This window comes from Bos javanicus, chromosome 29 (assembly GCF_032452875.1).
Source record: "Bos javanicus breed banteng chromosome 29, ARS-OSU_banteng_1.0, whole genome shotgun sequence".
Classification (NCBI taxonomy): Eukaryota; Metazoa; Chordata; class Mammalia; order Artiodactyla; family Bovidae; genus Bos; species Bos javanicus.
In genome coordinates, this window is record NC_083896.1 from 36,446,449 (window position 1) to 36,462,669 (window position 16,221).

General features: G+C 44.0%; 1 protein-coding gene across 4 annotated transcripts in view; it reads left to right on the plus strand.

Annotated features, from left to right (window-relative positions):
• The first annotated feature begins 241 nt into the window (after positions 1-241).
• Positions 242-16,221, plus strand: part of TMEM45B (transmembrane protein 45B) — a 28,797-nt gene continuing 12,817 nt past the window's right edge. The window contains exon 1 of one of the 4 annotated variants that reach the window (XM_061406465.1): positions 242-346. The gene's annotated coding sequence lies outside the window, so the exon portion shown is untranslated. Of the gene's footprint in view, positions 493-16,221 lie in introns of all 4 variants that reach the window. The other 3 variants (XM_061406464.1, XM_061406466.1, XM_061406463.1) reach the window with 3 other exon arrangements.

Below are 16,221 nucleotides of genomic sequence, written 5' to 3' on the forward strand. Positions count from 1 at the left end.
AAATGAATGAATATATCACCAAGCTTCAGCCAGAAAACTGGTCCAGGACAGCATACTGGAGCCTGTGGAAAGTGCTCCCTCACTAGTTTGCTGGCCTGTTCACCCTGTTTGCTTGACTTGGTAAACAGTCTTCCTTGTTTACCTGCGCTGTCCCCTTCCAGGCTGTCTAATTGCTTTGCATCATAGGAGGTCAAGGTTAGTCACAGCCAGCCATAGGTGACCTGGCCCGGCCCCTGTGGGAGCACACGCCTTAGGGAGTGTCCGGAGTCTGGGGAAAACCGGGCGGGAAGGTTAGGGGCGTGGAGACCAGCGCGGGCTTTGAGACGGGAGGCCCAGCACCTGGCAGGTGAGGGAGGTGGAGCGGGGACAGGGAGGGCTGGTTGGTGGTGGCCTGGCTGAGAGGGAGGGGCCGTCAAACCTGCTGGGTGGTGGCTGCACTCTGCGCGCAACAAGGCTACGGACGGACGGACGGCCCGGAGGTGCTCGGCGCAGGTGAGACGCTGGCTACGGGCAAAGGGCTCGGAGCGCGGCCAAGGAAGGGGGCTCGGTCAGGGGAGGCGGCGCGACTCGAGAGGACAGGGAGGCACTGGAGGCCCAGGGATGGAATGCTGATCCGGGGTCCCCTCGTGGCTGGCAGATGGCGCACTGGCGGCTCCACCTCGCCCCGAACCTGTGTCGGATGGCGGGCTGCCCTGGGGTGAATATTGCTGCGTCTCCAGCCTGGCAGGGCGACCCTGTCGCCCGGGGAGACGAGCTTCCAAGTGTGAAGCCCCAGACTCCGTTCTGCCCCAGGATCGGAAACTCCCGCGGGGACGGCTGGTGTCCCTCCTGGAGACCCGAGCTGTATTGCGTCCATTGCGTCCGGGGCTCATGGCGCATCCACCGCTACCCTCACTGGGCAGTGCCACCCCCACGAGGGTGCCGACCACATCCCCCCTTAGGCCAGGAACCCTGGAGGTTCACAGCAAGAGGCGATTGACAGATATTGTCCCCGGAGCCATTATTTAGCTTCCACGAAGAGGCTAGTGGGCCAAGAGATGTGAGGGGCAAAGGGTGAAGGCTAGCGGTGCTTGGAGAAGTTTTAGGTGTTCCTGTCTGGATCCAGAGGGAGAGCCCCTGGAGACAGGAGCTAACCCTAGACGTGAGAAGGGTTTGTGTTGCAGCAACCGGGAAACCAGTCACTTTCTGAAAGAAATCATTTTAAAATTTTAGCCAGGCGCCTGTCTAAAAGTAGTGGAAATGACCCCTTCCTTCATGTTCTCTTCCACCACGGCCTCTGCGGCTGCCATTTTCCCCGCATCCCTGACCCTTGGCACGGTCGCCCCACCCATGGCTCTGCTTGGCTCATAAAGTGACAAATGGATTTTACCTGTATTTTTACATTCACTTTAATAGGTGATATAGCTTATGGTTAAAGGAAATGTGTCCTGTTTTTAACCCGATGTGCAGCACATTCAATACTATCTGGGGTTTGCTCCACGTTGAACACCGTTGGGGAGAAAAATGCTAGACTGTGAGCTATGGGGCCGACACCTGCTCTTCATGACTGAGAGCTTGTCTGCTTGATATGATGTAGTTACACTCTGTTCCAGAGTCTCTGGGAAAGATGTGGGATTAATATGAGGGCTCTGTTGAATATGGCCCCTTAATTTTACAAGGGGCCATATTCAACAGAGCCCTCATATTAATTTTACAAGGGAGGGCACCTGACAAAGGCTGAGGAAAAAGGCGTGGTTTCTGGTTATGCATTATCTGTTCTGGGACTACAGGAGGCAAGCATTCAATTTTCTTTTCAAAGAACTTAGATTTCCTCTCACTTCTTCCATGCACAGTGGAAACAGAATCACCCTGACTTGCTTATCTCACACTCTGCAATTTTCCTTACATTCTATGGGTTCCTTCCTACCCCTACTGGGGATGTTGGTTATGATGGGCTAGGTGAAGTTACTGAATCTCACCAGTAACTTTTAAAGTATATTGCCAATATATCCTTGGTAATGTGTCTTCCCTAATCTTAGCACAGGGCATTTCAAAACTGTTGGGATTTGGCCAGGGCTGAGGGAAAAGGGGGATAAAAAGAAAGAAAAACTTCCACTTTCTTATCTCACTACCACCTTCAAGGAAACATTGGCTGCCATGCTCATTGGTCAAAGTACAGCTGTAGTAGCCTATCAAAGATAGGCTGTTATCAAACAGCCTATCTGTGTAGGCTGTTATCAAAAGATTATCTCTTTCCCTCAAATGCATCTGCTCATTGAAAATGGATAAAGGCAATTTTCCTGTACATAGAGCCACTCCCATAGCCAAAGTTCCTGTTATTGCAAACCTGTTTATGATTGTAAGAGAACAGAAGTCACTACTGTGTCATCAGCTAATGGCTAAATCTGTAGACAAATGTCCAGTCTACACTTGTTTTTATAGACAGGTTTTACAGCAGTATCTAGATTATTCACAGTACTATACAATATTGAATACGGACAATTATTAGCCAAAGATAAGTGATGTAACTCCCACCTTTTGTTTGAACCCAGCTTCCCTTTTAACCAGCCAGCCTTCTCCCCTGGTGTTAGAAACAGAGATGATTTCAATTTTATCTGTTTTTATTTCCCTTGTCTGTTCACCTACATAAAAATAAAATGGGTCTCAAGGTACACAACAGAAAGAAGAAGGAGACTCAAAAGATCTGTCCACCTTGTGTGAAGAATTAAATGGCAAACATCAAAGCACGCTCATGTATTCCCCTGGAAGGATTGAGATGTCTAAGCCATTATCCATAGCTTCCTGGTATAAAATCATAATGGGGTTTTACAGAGTACTGGGCACTTTCCTTAATAAGCAGCACTGTGAGGTCAGAGTGTTGTTGCTGTTTAGCCACTAAGTCGTGTCCAACTCTTTTGTGACCCCATGGACGGTACCCCGCCAGGCTCCTCTATCCATGGGATTTCCCAGGCAAGAATACTGGAGTAGGTTGCCATTTCCTTTCCAGGGGATCTTCCCCATCCAGGGATTGAACCCACATTTCCTCCATTGGCAGGCCGGTTCTTTACTACTGAGTCACCAGGGAGGTCAGAGTTACAGCCCTATTTCATAAATGAGAAACTGAGACTTAGAGACAGTTTCTGTCCCAGGCCTATGTGGCAAAGCCAGATCTCAAGCCAGAAATTCCTCTATGACACCACAACTCCTTGTCATGTGTTCTTTGTTGCTTAATTTGTTTAGTTTAGATGGGGGGGGTGGTTTGTGTTTTGTTTAATATATTCTGACTTGAACTCTTAGAGTCTAAATATAGAAACACTCTTTTGGATACATTTCATAGCCATCTTTGTTCAATGTGATCACAAAATATTTTAGAGCTGAGGATAGCCTTAAAGATTATTAAAACCAATCTTCTTGTTTTCAAAGAAGAAAAGTGGATTCAGGGAAAATTAAACAAACACCCCCATGAAGCTTCCCCAAATGTACTTTGCTAATGAATTACAGAGAAAACCTAGGTCTCCCAGTGTCCAGACAGTTGCTATTTCTGACATGTGGTCTCCTGAAGATCTCCTACCTACATAAATTGAGTGGTTTATTTCCATTGACTCTGTTGCTTTAAGGTCTGTGACAGCAAACCATAGCCCCTCTGAATCCTGGACTCAGATACCTGTAGATTCTTCTACTTTAACTGTATTCCACACTACATGAGGGAAAGAATCTTGGTTATCAGGCCTATTGTGTTATTCCTATCACACTGCTGAAAGCCCCTCCCCCCCCCAAAAAAAGTGTTCAATATACAGTATATCAAACACACTTTTGAATAAGTATGAGATGTCACGTGTAGCTACAAGTCACAGAAGACCCTGCTATGGGGGGCTCAGTAAATAAGGAGTTTGTTCTCAGCACCAGATGTCTGGAGGCGCAAAGTCCAGCGCTAGAGTAGGCTCATTCCACTCTTATCATGCTTTCATCCTCAGCTGAGGATAGCAGCTCTTCTGTGCTTAACAGAAAGAAGGGCAGAAGGCATGTACCGCTTGAGTCTGTCCCTTTTTTATAATATAATAAGTCTCCTGTAGCGCAGGCGGCTGCGACGGGCGCGCCGAAGCGCAGGTGAGAGGAGCCACCCCACGTCCGAGGTCAGGGGCAGCGGCTGAGAGTACCAGACTGCGACGGCGCAGGAACAGCAGAGAGGAGCTACCCCGCGTCCGAGGTCAGGGCGGGGCAGCTGAGAGGAGACACCAAGCGTCCGAGGTCAGGGGCGGCGATGAGAGGAGTTACCCCGCGTCCAAGGTCAGGGGCGGTGGCCGGGAGGAGATACCCCATGCCCCCACGTACAAAAAAGATCTTCAACACCCAGATAATCACCATGGTGTGATCACTGACCTAGAGCCAGACATCCTGGAATGTGAAGTCAAGTGGGCCTTAGAAAGCATCACTACGAACAAAGCTAGTGGAGGTGATGGAATTCCAGTTGAGCTATTCCAAATCCTGAAAGATGATGCTCTGAAAGTGCTGCATTCAATATGCCAGCAAATTTGGAAAACTCAGCAGTGGCCACAGGACTGGAAAAGGTCAGTTTTCATTCCAATCCCAAAGAAAGGCAATGCCAAAGAATGCTCAAACTACCACACAATTGCACTCATCTCACACGCTAGTAAAGTAATGCTCCAAATTCTCCAAGCCAGGCTTCAGCAATATGTGAACCGTGAACTTCCTGATGTTCAAGCTGGTTTTAGAAAAGGCAGAGGAACCAGAGATCAAATTGCCAACATCCGCTGGATCATGGAAATAGCAAGAGAGTTCCAGAAAAACATCTATTTCTGCTTTATTGACTATGCCAAAGCCTTTGACTGTGCATCACAAGAAACTGGAAAATTCTGAAAGAGGTGGGAATACCAGAACACCTAATCTGCCTCTTGAGAAATTTGTATGCAGGTCAGGAAGCAACAGTTAGAACTGGACATGGAACAACAGACTGGTTCCAAATAGGAAAAGGAGTTCGTCAAGGCTGTATATTGTTACCCTGTTTATTTAACTTATATGCAGAGTACATCATGAGAAACGCTGGACTGGAAGAAACACAAGCTGGAATCAAGATTGCCGGGAGAAATATCAATAACCTCAGATATGCAGATGACACCACCCTTATGGCAGAAAGTGAAGAGGAACTCAAAAGCCTCTTGATGAAAGTGAAAGTGGAGAGTGAAAAAGTTGGCTTAAAGCTCAACATTCAGAAAACGAAGGTCATGGCATCTGGTCCCACCACTTCATGGGAAATAGATGGGGAAACAGTGGAAACAGTGTCAGACTTTATTTTTCTGGGCTCCAAAATCACTACAGATGGTGACTGCAGCCATGAAATTAAAAGACGCTTACTCCTTGGAAGGAAAGTTATGACCAACCTAGATAGCGTATTCAAAAGCAGAGACATTACTTTGCCAACAAAGGTCCGTCTAGTCAAGGCTATGGTTTTTCCTGTGGTCGTGTATGGATGTTAGAGTTGGACTGTGAAGAAGGCTGAGTGCCGAAGAACTGATGCTTTTGAACGGTGGTGTTGGAGAAGACTCTTGAGAGTCCCTTGGACTGCAAGGAGATCCAACCAGTCCATTCTGAAGGAGATCAGCCCTGGGATTTCTTTGGAAGGAATGATGCTAAAGCTGAAACTCCAGTACTGTGGCCACCTCATGTGAAGAGTTGACTCATTGGAAAAGTCTCTGATGCTGGGAGGGATTGGGGGCAGGAGGAGAAGGGGACAACAGAGAATAAGATGGCTGGATGGCATCACTGACGCGATGGACATGAGTTTGGGTGAACTCCGGGAGTTGGTGGTGGACAGGGAGGCCTGGCATGCTGCGATTCATGGGGTCGCAAAGAGTCGGACACGACTGAGTGACTGATCTGAACTGATCTGATATGAACCTTCAAGTTGTGAACTTTCAGAGATGTGAACATGAATTCCATCTCCATCAGGTGTGAGGGAAACTGCAGCCTGCCCTCCATCCTGTTGCTGATGATCCTTCAGCTCAACCATCTCCCCCCTCCTCTCCTTCCTCCAGTCAGTAACTCTTCTTGCCTGTTTAGGCAATACCAGCCCCTGTGTACCTGCTGTTGTACTGCACTACTGACATTTCAAGGTACTGTGCAGTTCAGTTCAGTCATTCAGTCATGTCTGACTCTCTGTGACTCCATGGACTGCAGCATGCCAGGCTTCCCTGTCCATCACCAACTCCTGGAGCTCATACCAACTCCCAGAGCAGTACCCACTACAAGGTACTGTACTATAGGATTAACAATATTTTCATTATTTTTGTGTATGTTTTTTATACATTATCTGTGTGAAAAGTATTATAAACCTATTACAGTACAGTACTATACAGCCAATTGTATTGGGTACCTAGGCTAACTTTGTTGGATTTACAAACAAATTGGACTTACAAACGCACTGTCAGGGCTTCCCTGGTGATCCAGTGGTTAAGAATCTGCCTAGCAAGATACTCGTTCGATGCCTTATATGGCAAGATCCCACAAGCCATGGAGCAACTAAGCCCATGAGCCACAACTACTAAACCAGCACTCTAGAGCCTTTGAGCCATGCTCTGCAACAAGAAGTCTGCACACGACAGCTGGAAGGTAGCCCCTGCTTGCCACAACTAGAGAAAAGCCTGAACGCAGTCATGAAGACCCAGTGCAGGCAAAACAAAAAAGACAAAACAGACTCAGAACGGAACTTGTTCATATGTAGGAGACTTACTGTAACATTAAGATCTTCCCAGGAAGCTCCACCCAGTAGACCCCTTACATCTCACTGCTATAAAAATTACACCACACAACCACCCCAAACTGTAAGGAGCCTGAGAAAATCTAGTGTTTTAGTTGAATGTGTTGCCAATACAGTAAAATAAGGACCCTGTGAATAAGGAAGAAGGGCTATCTGGTAAAGCAAATAGCAGCGTCTACCACAGTGTGCTTTATGGGTCACTGACTGTTTTCTACATCTGCTGTTGTTTTTCATTTTATTTACTTTTTATTGTTTGGTTAACTAAAAAGCAATAAACAAGACAGTGGATCTAGGGAACTTTTTGAAATTGTAGGTTCCAAGTCTGGCCCTGAGAAATGCTGATTATTTAGATCTGGGATGGGTCTATGAATCTGAACTATAAACTGGGCACTGCAGGTAATCTGAATGCAGGTGGTCACAGGACTACAACTTGAAAAAAACTGAATTTGGAGGAGTTTGGTAAAGGCTGCTTCATTTTATTCCAACAGCTTTCTGTCTCACTCCTCTTGAGGCTATCACTTTTTTTTTTAATTCCCCACTTTGGTCAAAACAAATAAAATAGAAAAGATAGGAAAATTAGAATTCGGATTCAAGAGATCCAACATCTAAGTAATTAATATGTTTCAGAAAGAATAGTAGGAATTATATAACAGAAGAAAACCACCCACAACTGAAGAGTATGACTTTTAGATTGAAAAGGTCTTTAAAGTACCTAAAACAATGACCAAACCAAACAAAAAAAGCCCAACATAAACTTACAACACTGTGAAATATCAGAATATGAGGATAAAAAAAGAGAAGGCCATACAAACTTATAATTTTTTAGAATCTGCCTGCCAATGCAGGTGCCACAAGAGATGTGGATTAATCCTTGTGTCAGGAAGATTCCCTGGAGAAGGAAGTGACAACCCACTTCAGTATTCTTGCCTGGAAAACTCCATGAACAGAGGAGTGTGGTGGGCTACTGTTCATGGGGTTGCAGAGTTGGATATGACTGAGCACACACACACATACACAAACATCTGTTAAGTTCTACAAGGTTTTTGCGGAGTCAGTACTAAGCTACCTCTCCACTTTCAATGCTTTTTGCTATGTTTTTCTTATATTTTCTATCATATTCCCAAATAACATGCAAATATTGGCTCTTTTTTTATCCACCATTCTAGATAATATCTGCTGACATCCTACCTTGAAGGATGAGGTTTATTTTTTAATTGAAGGATAATTGCTTTACAGAATTTTGTTGTTTTCTGTCAAACCTCAACATGAATCAGTCATAGGAAGGATGAGGTTTTAGCTCTCTTAAACCCTCATAATTCTGCCTCACATTCACTTCCCTTTCTTGCATGGTCTCTATAGTCATATTCTAATATTTTCAGATATAGTAACATTTAGGGTTTACATTTTTATGCCTATGTAAATATTCACAACTCAGACATGTGATAAACCAAGATTTTTTACACCTCCTTTCTTGTATACCTTTTTCTCTGCCCACTGGAGTTAGTCATTGCTGCATCTTCTTCAAATGCTTAGGTTTTGAATACGCATTACTATTAAGCTGGCCAAAAAGTTCATTTGTGTTTTTCTGTAACATGGTAAAAACTGAGTGAACTTTTTGATCAACCTGGTACTTCGAGGCTAACCTTTGACAAGGTGGTAAAATCTCAGTAGAGTTAATCAACATCAAGTAAGTAGCCAGTTTTTTTTTTTTTTTTCCCTTGGAAACATCTTTGCCTCAGCCAGCCCCCATTCCTTCTCTGAGCTCCTTCTCATCCTGGGAGCTCCTGGTTGGCCCTCCTTCCTGAGTTTCCTCTGGGTTCACCAGCTCACCTTGGAGGTCTGTGATCACCAATGACTGGGACATCTTTTGCAGCTGATATGGCAGGAAACATTCCACTCCTCAGTATTAATAGAATGAGAACAGGTTTATCTGGAGTTGGCTGAACTCAAGTTTGAGGGAAGCTAAGTGTTTTCAAAACCTGTCTATGGGAAATGGGAGGAAGAGCTTGCCAGAGCAAGAAAGGCCACTAGTGAAGCTGGAGGCTGGGCAGCCATCTTGTTCACTGAGAAAGTGCTGGACACTTCACTGAAAGTGGGGTAGGGAAATATGTTAAACTTTTCTTCCCTTGTTGCTTGAAAAATAACCCATCTTTCAAGTCCAGATATCCCCCTTTTACTCTAAGTATGTTGAAGTGGCAACTGGTAACTGGCCCTCTGTTGATGACATCTGTAAGCTTTCATCTTCCTTCACCATGGCTCAACCTGCTCAAATTCTTTTAACGTAAGTTCTCTGTGCCCAAAGCACTGTGAGGCCAAACAAACTGAAATGTCAGAGTTTGGAGCAGAGAAAGGTTTATTGCTAGGCCACGTGAAGAGATGAGGTGGCTCAAGTCCTAAAAAGCCTTTAGTCCCCAAAGAGTTTCAGCAAAGCATCTTTAAAGGGCAGGTTGGGCGCGTGGGGGTGGGGATGGGGGTCGCAGAGTAAAGGTGTACAGTTCTCTGATTGGCTGATGGTGAGGCAGTAGGGCGATATCACAGGAGTTAACCTATCAGTCCTTAGGCTCCAGGAGGTCTGTGGCTATATGCTCATGGTCATCAAGTAGTTAACATCATCCACTTGCTAGAGAAGGGGAGGTTTGTACATCTGCAAAACAACTCAGGAAATGTGCATCAAATACTGTCATCTGGGTACTTCAGTTCAGGCTCTCAGTCGTGTCCGACTCTTTGTGACCCCATGGACTGCAGCATGCCAGGCTTCCCTGTCCATCACCAACTCTCAGAGCTTGCTCAACCTCATGTCCCATTGAGTTGGTGATGCCATCCAACCATCTCATCGTCTGTCATCCCCTTCTCCTCCTGCCTTCAATCTTTCCCAGCATCAGGGTCTTTTCCAATGAGTCTGTTCTTCACATCGGATGGCCAAAGTATTTCAGCTTCAACTTCAACATCAGTCCTTACAATGAATTCATAAAGGAGCTAAAGCAGAGGATATGTGGAAAGGTCCCATAGAGTGCTTCTCAGTTACAGTCCCTTTACATTTTTGGTTTCACAAACGGATTTTAGAACGAGGAAAGGCCATGGAAATTACCTCTTACAAACTATATCGATTTAACTGTTGGAAACACACACACACACACGCACAATGTGAGAGTTTCAAGTTAAGTTTTATTTGGGACAAAATGAGGACCACAGGCTGAGAGACAGCATTTCAGATGGCTCTGAGAAACTGCCATCTAAGGGAGGAACTGGGATATATAGGAGTTTTGCATCAAAGGACGGGTAGTTTCCTCTGTGCTCAGGGACTATCTCATGGAGAAGGAAATGGCAACCTGCTCTACTAATCTTGCCTGGAGAATCCCATGGACAGAGGAACCTGGTGGGCTACAGTCCATGGAGTTACAAAAAGTCGGACAAAGTGACTAAGCATTTCACTTTTTCCTTCCACCCTGTTGGAGAGGGGAATTGTTCCTGGATGGTTCCTCAGCTAGAATTGGTCCATTTGTTTTGTAAGATAAGATTTATTTGAGTTGGGAGCCAATTCAATTGGAACCTGTTCTTTGGGGAACTGGTTCTTGTTGGGATAGGTGGCCTAGCTGGAATTTGTTCAGTTGTTTTTCAGGGTAAATTTATTTACCTGAGTTGGAAATTGGTTCATCTGTGCATCAGTACTGGACTTTGTGTCATTTGTGTAAGAATTTGCCTACATCTTTTGTGTTTTGGTGCCATCAAACTTATAAAAATGGGAAATATTTCATCTATCCCGAAGCAAAACTCTTTGGGGCATATATTAGATACATTATGATCAGAAGAGTAATGGCCCCTCAATGGTTCATAATTATACAGTCTCACAGTTAGAAGCATTTTGCAAAAGAGAGAAACACTGATAACAAACCAAGGAGCTCCCTCGGTCATGAGGCATCCATTTCTGTTGACTTAAAAAACAGTCACAACCTGAAAGTTGAGAGTTACGTTTTATTCAATGGGAATTTTTAGGACTTCAAGCCCAGGAAACAGCATTCAAGTGACCCTCAAGAGAACTGCTCCGAGGAGTGAGTGGAGAAGCCAGGTTAAATAGAAGCTTGCAACAAAAGGGAGGTAGTCTGAACATCAAAAATATTCTGTGAATTAAAGAAAACCAGATAGCCCAAGTTAAGGAATTTAGTGCTTTTCTATGTATGGGAAGATGTAAGAGTCTCGGCTCACTGAAATCATTCCTTTCGTATGCATCTCAGCTATGTGGGGCCAGTGTCCTGTGTTTTCACATCCTGAGTTCCTCCATGCTCACCGCAGGGAGTGGCTGCAGCCAATGGTTATGAGATCACGCAGATATTCTCCTCCTCCCTGAATGCCCTGAGGGCTCAGAAGCTTACACTGGAGAGCCAGATTCACTGATGATTGTGAAATCCTTGTTTACTATATGGCAAGAAATATTCCATTTCTGAATTCTGATTTCCCCTACAGGAGACCCAAGTAATTTGACAGTGGAGAGCTTCAGCTCCAGCTTGAAGCTCTGCCTATGAAGGAAAACTCCCTTTACAAGGCATTTTGGACAAAGACCACAGGTCTAATGGGACTGAGAAGTCACATTAGTGTGGCTTTCTTGTGGCTATGTTTTGGTTTATTCTGGTTGTTCTGGCAACATGCAGACATCTAGTACTAACTGCTGGAGCTTCTTTTAAGGTGTCCCACCCCCCCACCCCCACCCACCCCCACTTCTCATTTCTTTCTCCTCAAGGCCTCTGCAAACAGGCAAGTGGCTATGGAAGCAATTGAGGGACTCTGGACCAGGCTTACTCTGGCATGTTCTGAAGGTCCCACAGCCCACTGTGCCCCGGGAGCTACCACCCAGTTGGGTGAGGACTCTCTTCTCCTCTTTCTCCTTTAAGCTGAGAAACAGGACAGTTAAAACTGTGTGGGCATGGGTCAGGCCTTAAAAGCCATTAGGGCACCCGCTACTTGAAAGGTCCCATGACAGGATAAGGCGGGTCACAGAACAGGCCAGGCTACCAGCAGGGTGTCTTCCCCCACAGCAAGATTTCCATGTGCCATCTGGCACATACTGGTTCAAGTAAAACACTGAGCCTACTCCCCTAGCCACCACTTTCCTGGCAGAACCATAAGGCAGGCTATTCAGCCTGTCTTTCCTCTTACCTTCACCTCTTTCCCCTTTGGTATTAAACAAAGGGGAAACCTAGTCATCCTAGGAGAAACCTGCCTACATCTTTGAGCTGTAAATGTCCCATTTGGTCTTCTCAGGAACCCTCCTCTTTGTTGTCTCTTAAAATGCCAGTTTTATAGAGGGTAAAGTAATTTAGAAGTTGGCTTGTCCAAGGTAATCAGAAATCCTAAATTCTCTTCCTGCAAATATTCAGCTGTCTAACCAGGTGAGCTTGACTTGTTCCATGTGGCAGTAACCCAATTTTAATACAACCTCTTTTGTAAACCAATCGGTTTTACATTGCTGTACCTGACTCAGGGCTGAAATCTTGAGATAAGTGAGGCCTCTCTATTTGTGTGTTTGAATGTGGTGATGGAAGTTTATTGAACAGCTAGGTCACTCCCAAGTAAAATAAGTAAGATACTGAAACATTACTGAACACGGGCTTCCTTATACAGAAACTAAAGATACCTTTGACTGTTAATGAATGTTTGGTGCCATCTTGAGATGTTCTCTAAGAAAGCAAATACTTTTAGAAATTATCACTGGTATTTATGCTCACCAATCTACAGAATGCTAATATAAAGGTCAGCTCATGGTTGCTGAAGGAAAGTAGGATGTGTGTTTTCAGTAAAGAAGGCATGTAGATTGGAATTGCATTTTATTAAGTAAAAAGGAAGTAAGTCTGACTTAGAGGTGACTGCTGCTGCTGCTAAGTCACTTCAGTCATGTCCAACTCTGTGTGACCCCATAGATGGCAGCCCACCATGCTCCCCCATCCCTGGGATTCTCCAGGCAAGAACAATGGAGTGGGCTGCCATTTCCTTCTCCAATGCATGAAAGTGAAAAGTGAAAGTGAAGTCACTCAGTTGTGTCCAACTCTGACTCTTAGGGACCCCATGGACTGCAGCCCACCGGGCTCCTCTGTCCTTACCTCTAATGATGAGCAAAATAAGTTATGGCTACAGAAAAGTTTGTGGAAAGTGACACTGAGGAAAGAATCTTGCTCATGCTCATCAGTTTTCTGATGATGTTGAACTACATTTATAACAAATTTTAAGTTCTTTACTTTTACATGATTTGCTCTGTATTTGCCTTTGAAATCTTTGTTACTTTGGCTAAGTAAATAACTATTGTTTCACAATGACCTATGACCCTATTGTGTTTTAAATTTTTTAAAGTTACTTTTGACAAAACTTCCCAAATCAAGTTTTAATAAAGTTCTTTGGACCTCTAGCTAACTTTGGGATGCTTCAAAGAGCCCCTAAAACACCCCAAAGGGAGATATTAAACTAACTGGGTTCACTTAGTATATTAAATTACATAGGAAGTATTGTCAAATGAGTAATACATCTTCTTAGGTTATATAGTGTGGTAAATGGTACAGGGATTCTACATACTATGTGGAATTCTGATATGTCCTGGTAATATATTATCAATCATAGTTCTAGTTATTATCTGAAACAGTTGCATGTCACAACAGTAATTGGGTTGTTTTGTCAACTGCACTATCATCAGGCTTAAACATGAGTTCTTAAGTCTTTTGTTATTATAGACAGTTATGGTTTCACTGTGATGCCTTTGCAAAAACACCTCCCCTCCAAGATTTATAAAAAGGACTTTTGCATAAATATAAGTTTCTGACTTTCTGACCATAGTGCTGAACTGAGTAAGAAATTGATGAATTCTAATGGGAAACCTGATGGCTTCATAAAGCTGTTAACAAAAAGGATTAGTTACCTAGGACTGAGTGAACTGGTAAATATGGTCATAATTTTTGTGGTTTCCATCTAAAAATTACTGGTTCAAATCTATATTTTCCAGGTGTAAGAAAAACCTTCTTAAACTAATTATGACTTACAGTAACTTGGTAAATTTTACCTTTTGTGAGCAGAACTGAAACATTTACTTTTCCCCCTTTCTACCTGGTCGATCCTGCCAGTAACGTATGCTTGTCTCAAAGATTAAGCCATGCAAAAGTATGTGTGACCAGTACAGTGAAACTGCAAACAGCTCATTAAATCAGTTATGCTTTCTTTGGTTGCTCAATTATTGCAGCTGGATTACAATTAGTTATACTGATCACTGTTTGAATTTGTCCTTTGGTGTGCACTGTGTCTGCCTGTGCACTATGTCACTGTCAATGATACTAGCTATATTACTTACATCCTGTCTAACGTATAAGATTGTTGTTTCTGACAGTAATCAAAGTGTAATCAGGTCTCCAACAAAATGTCTATGGCTAAACATCTTGAGAAAATAGGTCATATTTATAACATAAAATAATTGCAGTAGTGTGATTCTAGGTATGGGAAGAAGCAGCAAGGGAAAATGTCTTCTGGACTATAATTAGAGAGAATCCAGAGAATCTTTAATTATTGATGGGGCCTAGTCCAAAATTTAGCAACTGGAATGGCATATCAAGAATTTTTGCCTGAACTGGAATGAGTCTTCCAGCACCATGGGATAAAAGTTGATCATGAAATGTCTCCCAAATATTGGTCAAATTCTTAACCAAGAGAGAAAGACCTGAGAAGTGCAATCAGCAGTTGCAGCCCTCCAACATGAGCCAGCGAGCCCCAAGGAAGCAGAACACCTGCCATCTGGTGATCATCAGCTGAGGCCACTCCCTATGGTGAACCCTGAGGAATACAGGACCACAGGCCCCAGATAGCTGACACGCTATCAAGGAAACGATTTAAATGAGCCCTGACTCTTGCATCTTCCCATACTAGAAAAGCACAATTCTTTAACTTAAAATGCTGCCTCCTGGGTTTGAAGTTCAATATTTCCAAGTCTATAGGAATAAAGTAGGGACTTTCAAGGGGAACAAAGGAGACAAGTCTCAACGTCTGGGACGCTGGCACTGGGGGTGGACACTCTGAAAAAGATCCATCTGACGTAGCAATTAGAAGAGTCATTGCCCCCTTTTCCACAAGACTTTCAAATGAACTTGGACAGTGGGAAATTGTTTCAGGGAAAAATAAATTCTAACTCCAGGTTGGAACTGTTTATTTGACCTGCTTTTCACTGCTTTTGTTGTCATAATCATGCATAATGGCCTGCCTCTGAGAATCCTGCCCCTCTGCCTGACTGTTAAAAGTGCCTCGGTTCAGGACTCTGTCCACCATAGACGGCAGAAAGGGAGAAATTAGCACATTCTCTGCCTGAGGCTTACCATTTAGGAGATGTTTGCAAGATAAATGGTCTTTTTTCTTTGTTTCCTCACTTCCCCCTACCATCCAAACCTGGACAAGATGGCTATTTTGAGACAATAGTCTGCATCTTTTCAATCTCCTGGCTCTCCAAATAAAGTTGTATTCCTTGCCTCAACACCTTGTCTCCAATTCATTGGCCTATCGTGTGGTGAGCAGAGCAGGCTTGGACTTGGTAGCAGCAGGAGATATTCCATTTCTTTTCAAACAATGAAATTCTGATCCTGAGAGCTTATGTATCTTACTCAAGATCATGGAGTAAGTTCACAGCAAAATTTGGACCCAGGTCTTCTGTCTCAGAGGCTAAAGTTCTTTATTAGAGCTTCAAAAATAATGGAACTTAGCCCAGGTTTGTTCTTCAGCCCTTAAGACAAGATCCCAGTACCACCTGATTTTCATGACAGTTTGAAGAGGCAATCAAGAAACGTCCAGCTCCAATGCCGTCCCTTCTGTGGAGCCTTCTCAAATTCTTGGGGACATTGAGAGTTACTCTATGTCCCCAAGCAATCACTGTCAGGATACCTCATGACGTTCAACTTTCACAAGTATCTAGTTCCCTGCTAGATTATAGCCCCCTTGCTAGTAGGGATCCTTTCTTATGCATCAAGTCTTGTATTTCATAGGTGCATTTCATAGGTGCATGTTAAGGAGAAAAAAACAAGGAGGAATGAGATCATCTTTTGTTGAGGAATCAAATGGAGCTGGGAGGTAACTAATCTCATTTTTGTTGTTGTTTTTTAGCTGTACTGACTCTTCACTGTGGCAGATGGGCTTCTCAAGTTATGGCACTTGGGCTCCAGAGCGTGCAGGCTCAGCAGTTGTGGCTCACAGGCTTAGTTGTTCATGCATGTAGGATCTTAGCTCCCTTATCAGGGATAGAACCCATGTCCCCTGCACTGGAAGGCAGATTCTTAACCACCAGACCCCCAGGGAAGTCCCTAAGTGAGCTCTTGTTCATGGTAATTTTGTTCCATATCATACTGAATTCATGCCAGAAAAAGGTTCAGATTCATTCTGGTCTTACCCCTTTTGACCATGCTGTTTTAAGAACCCATCTCACAGAGAAAATAACAAAGGCATAGTAACTGTCAAAT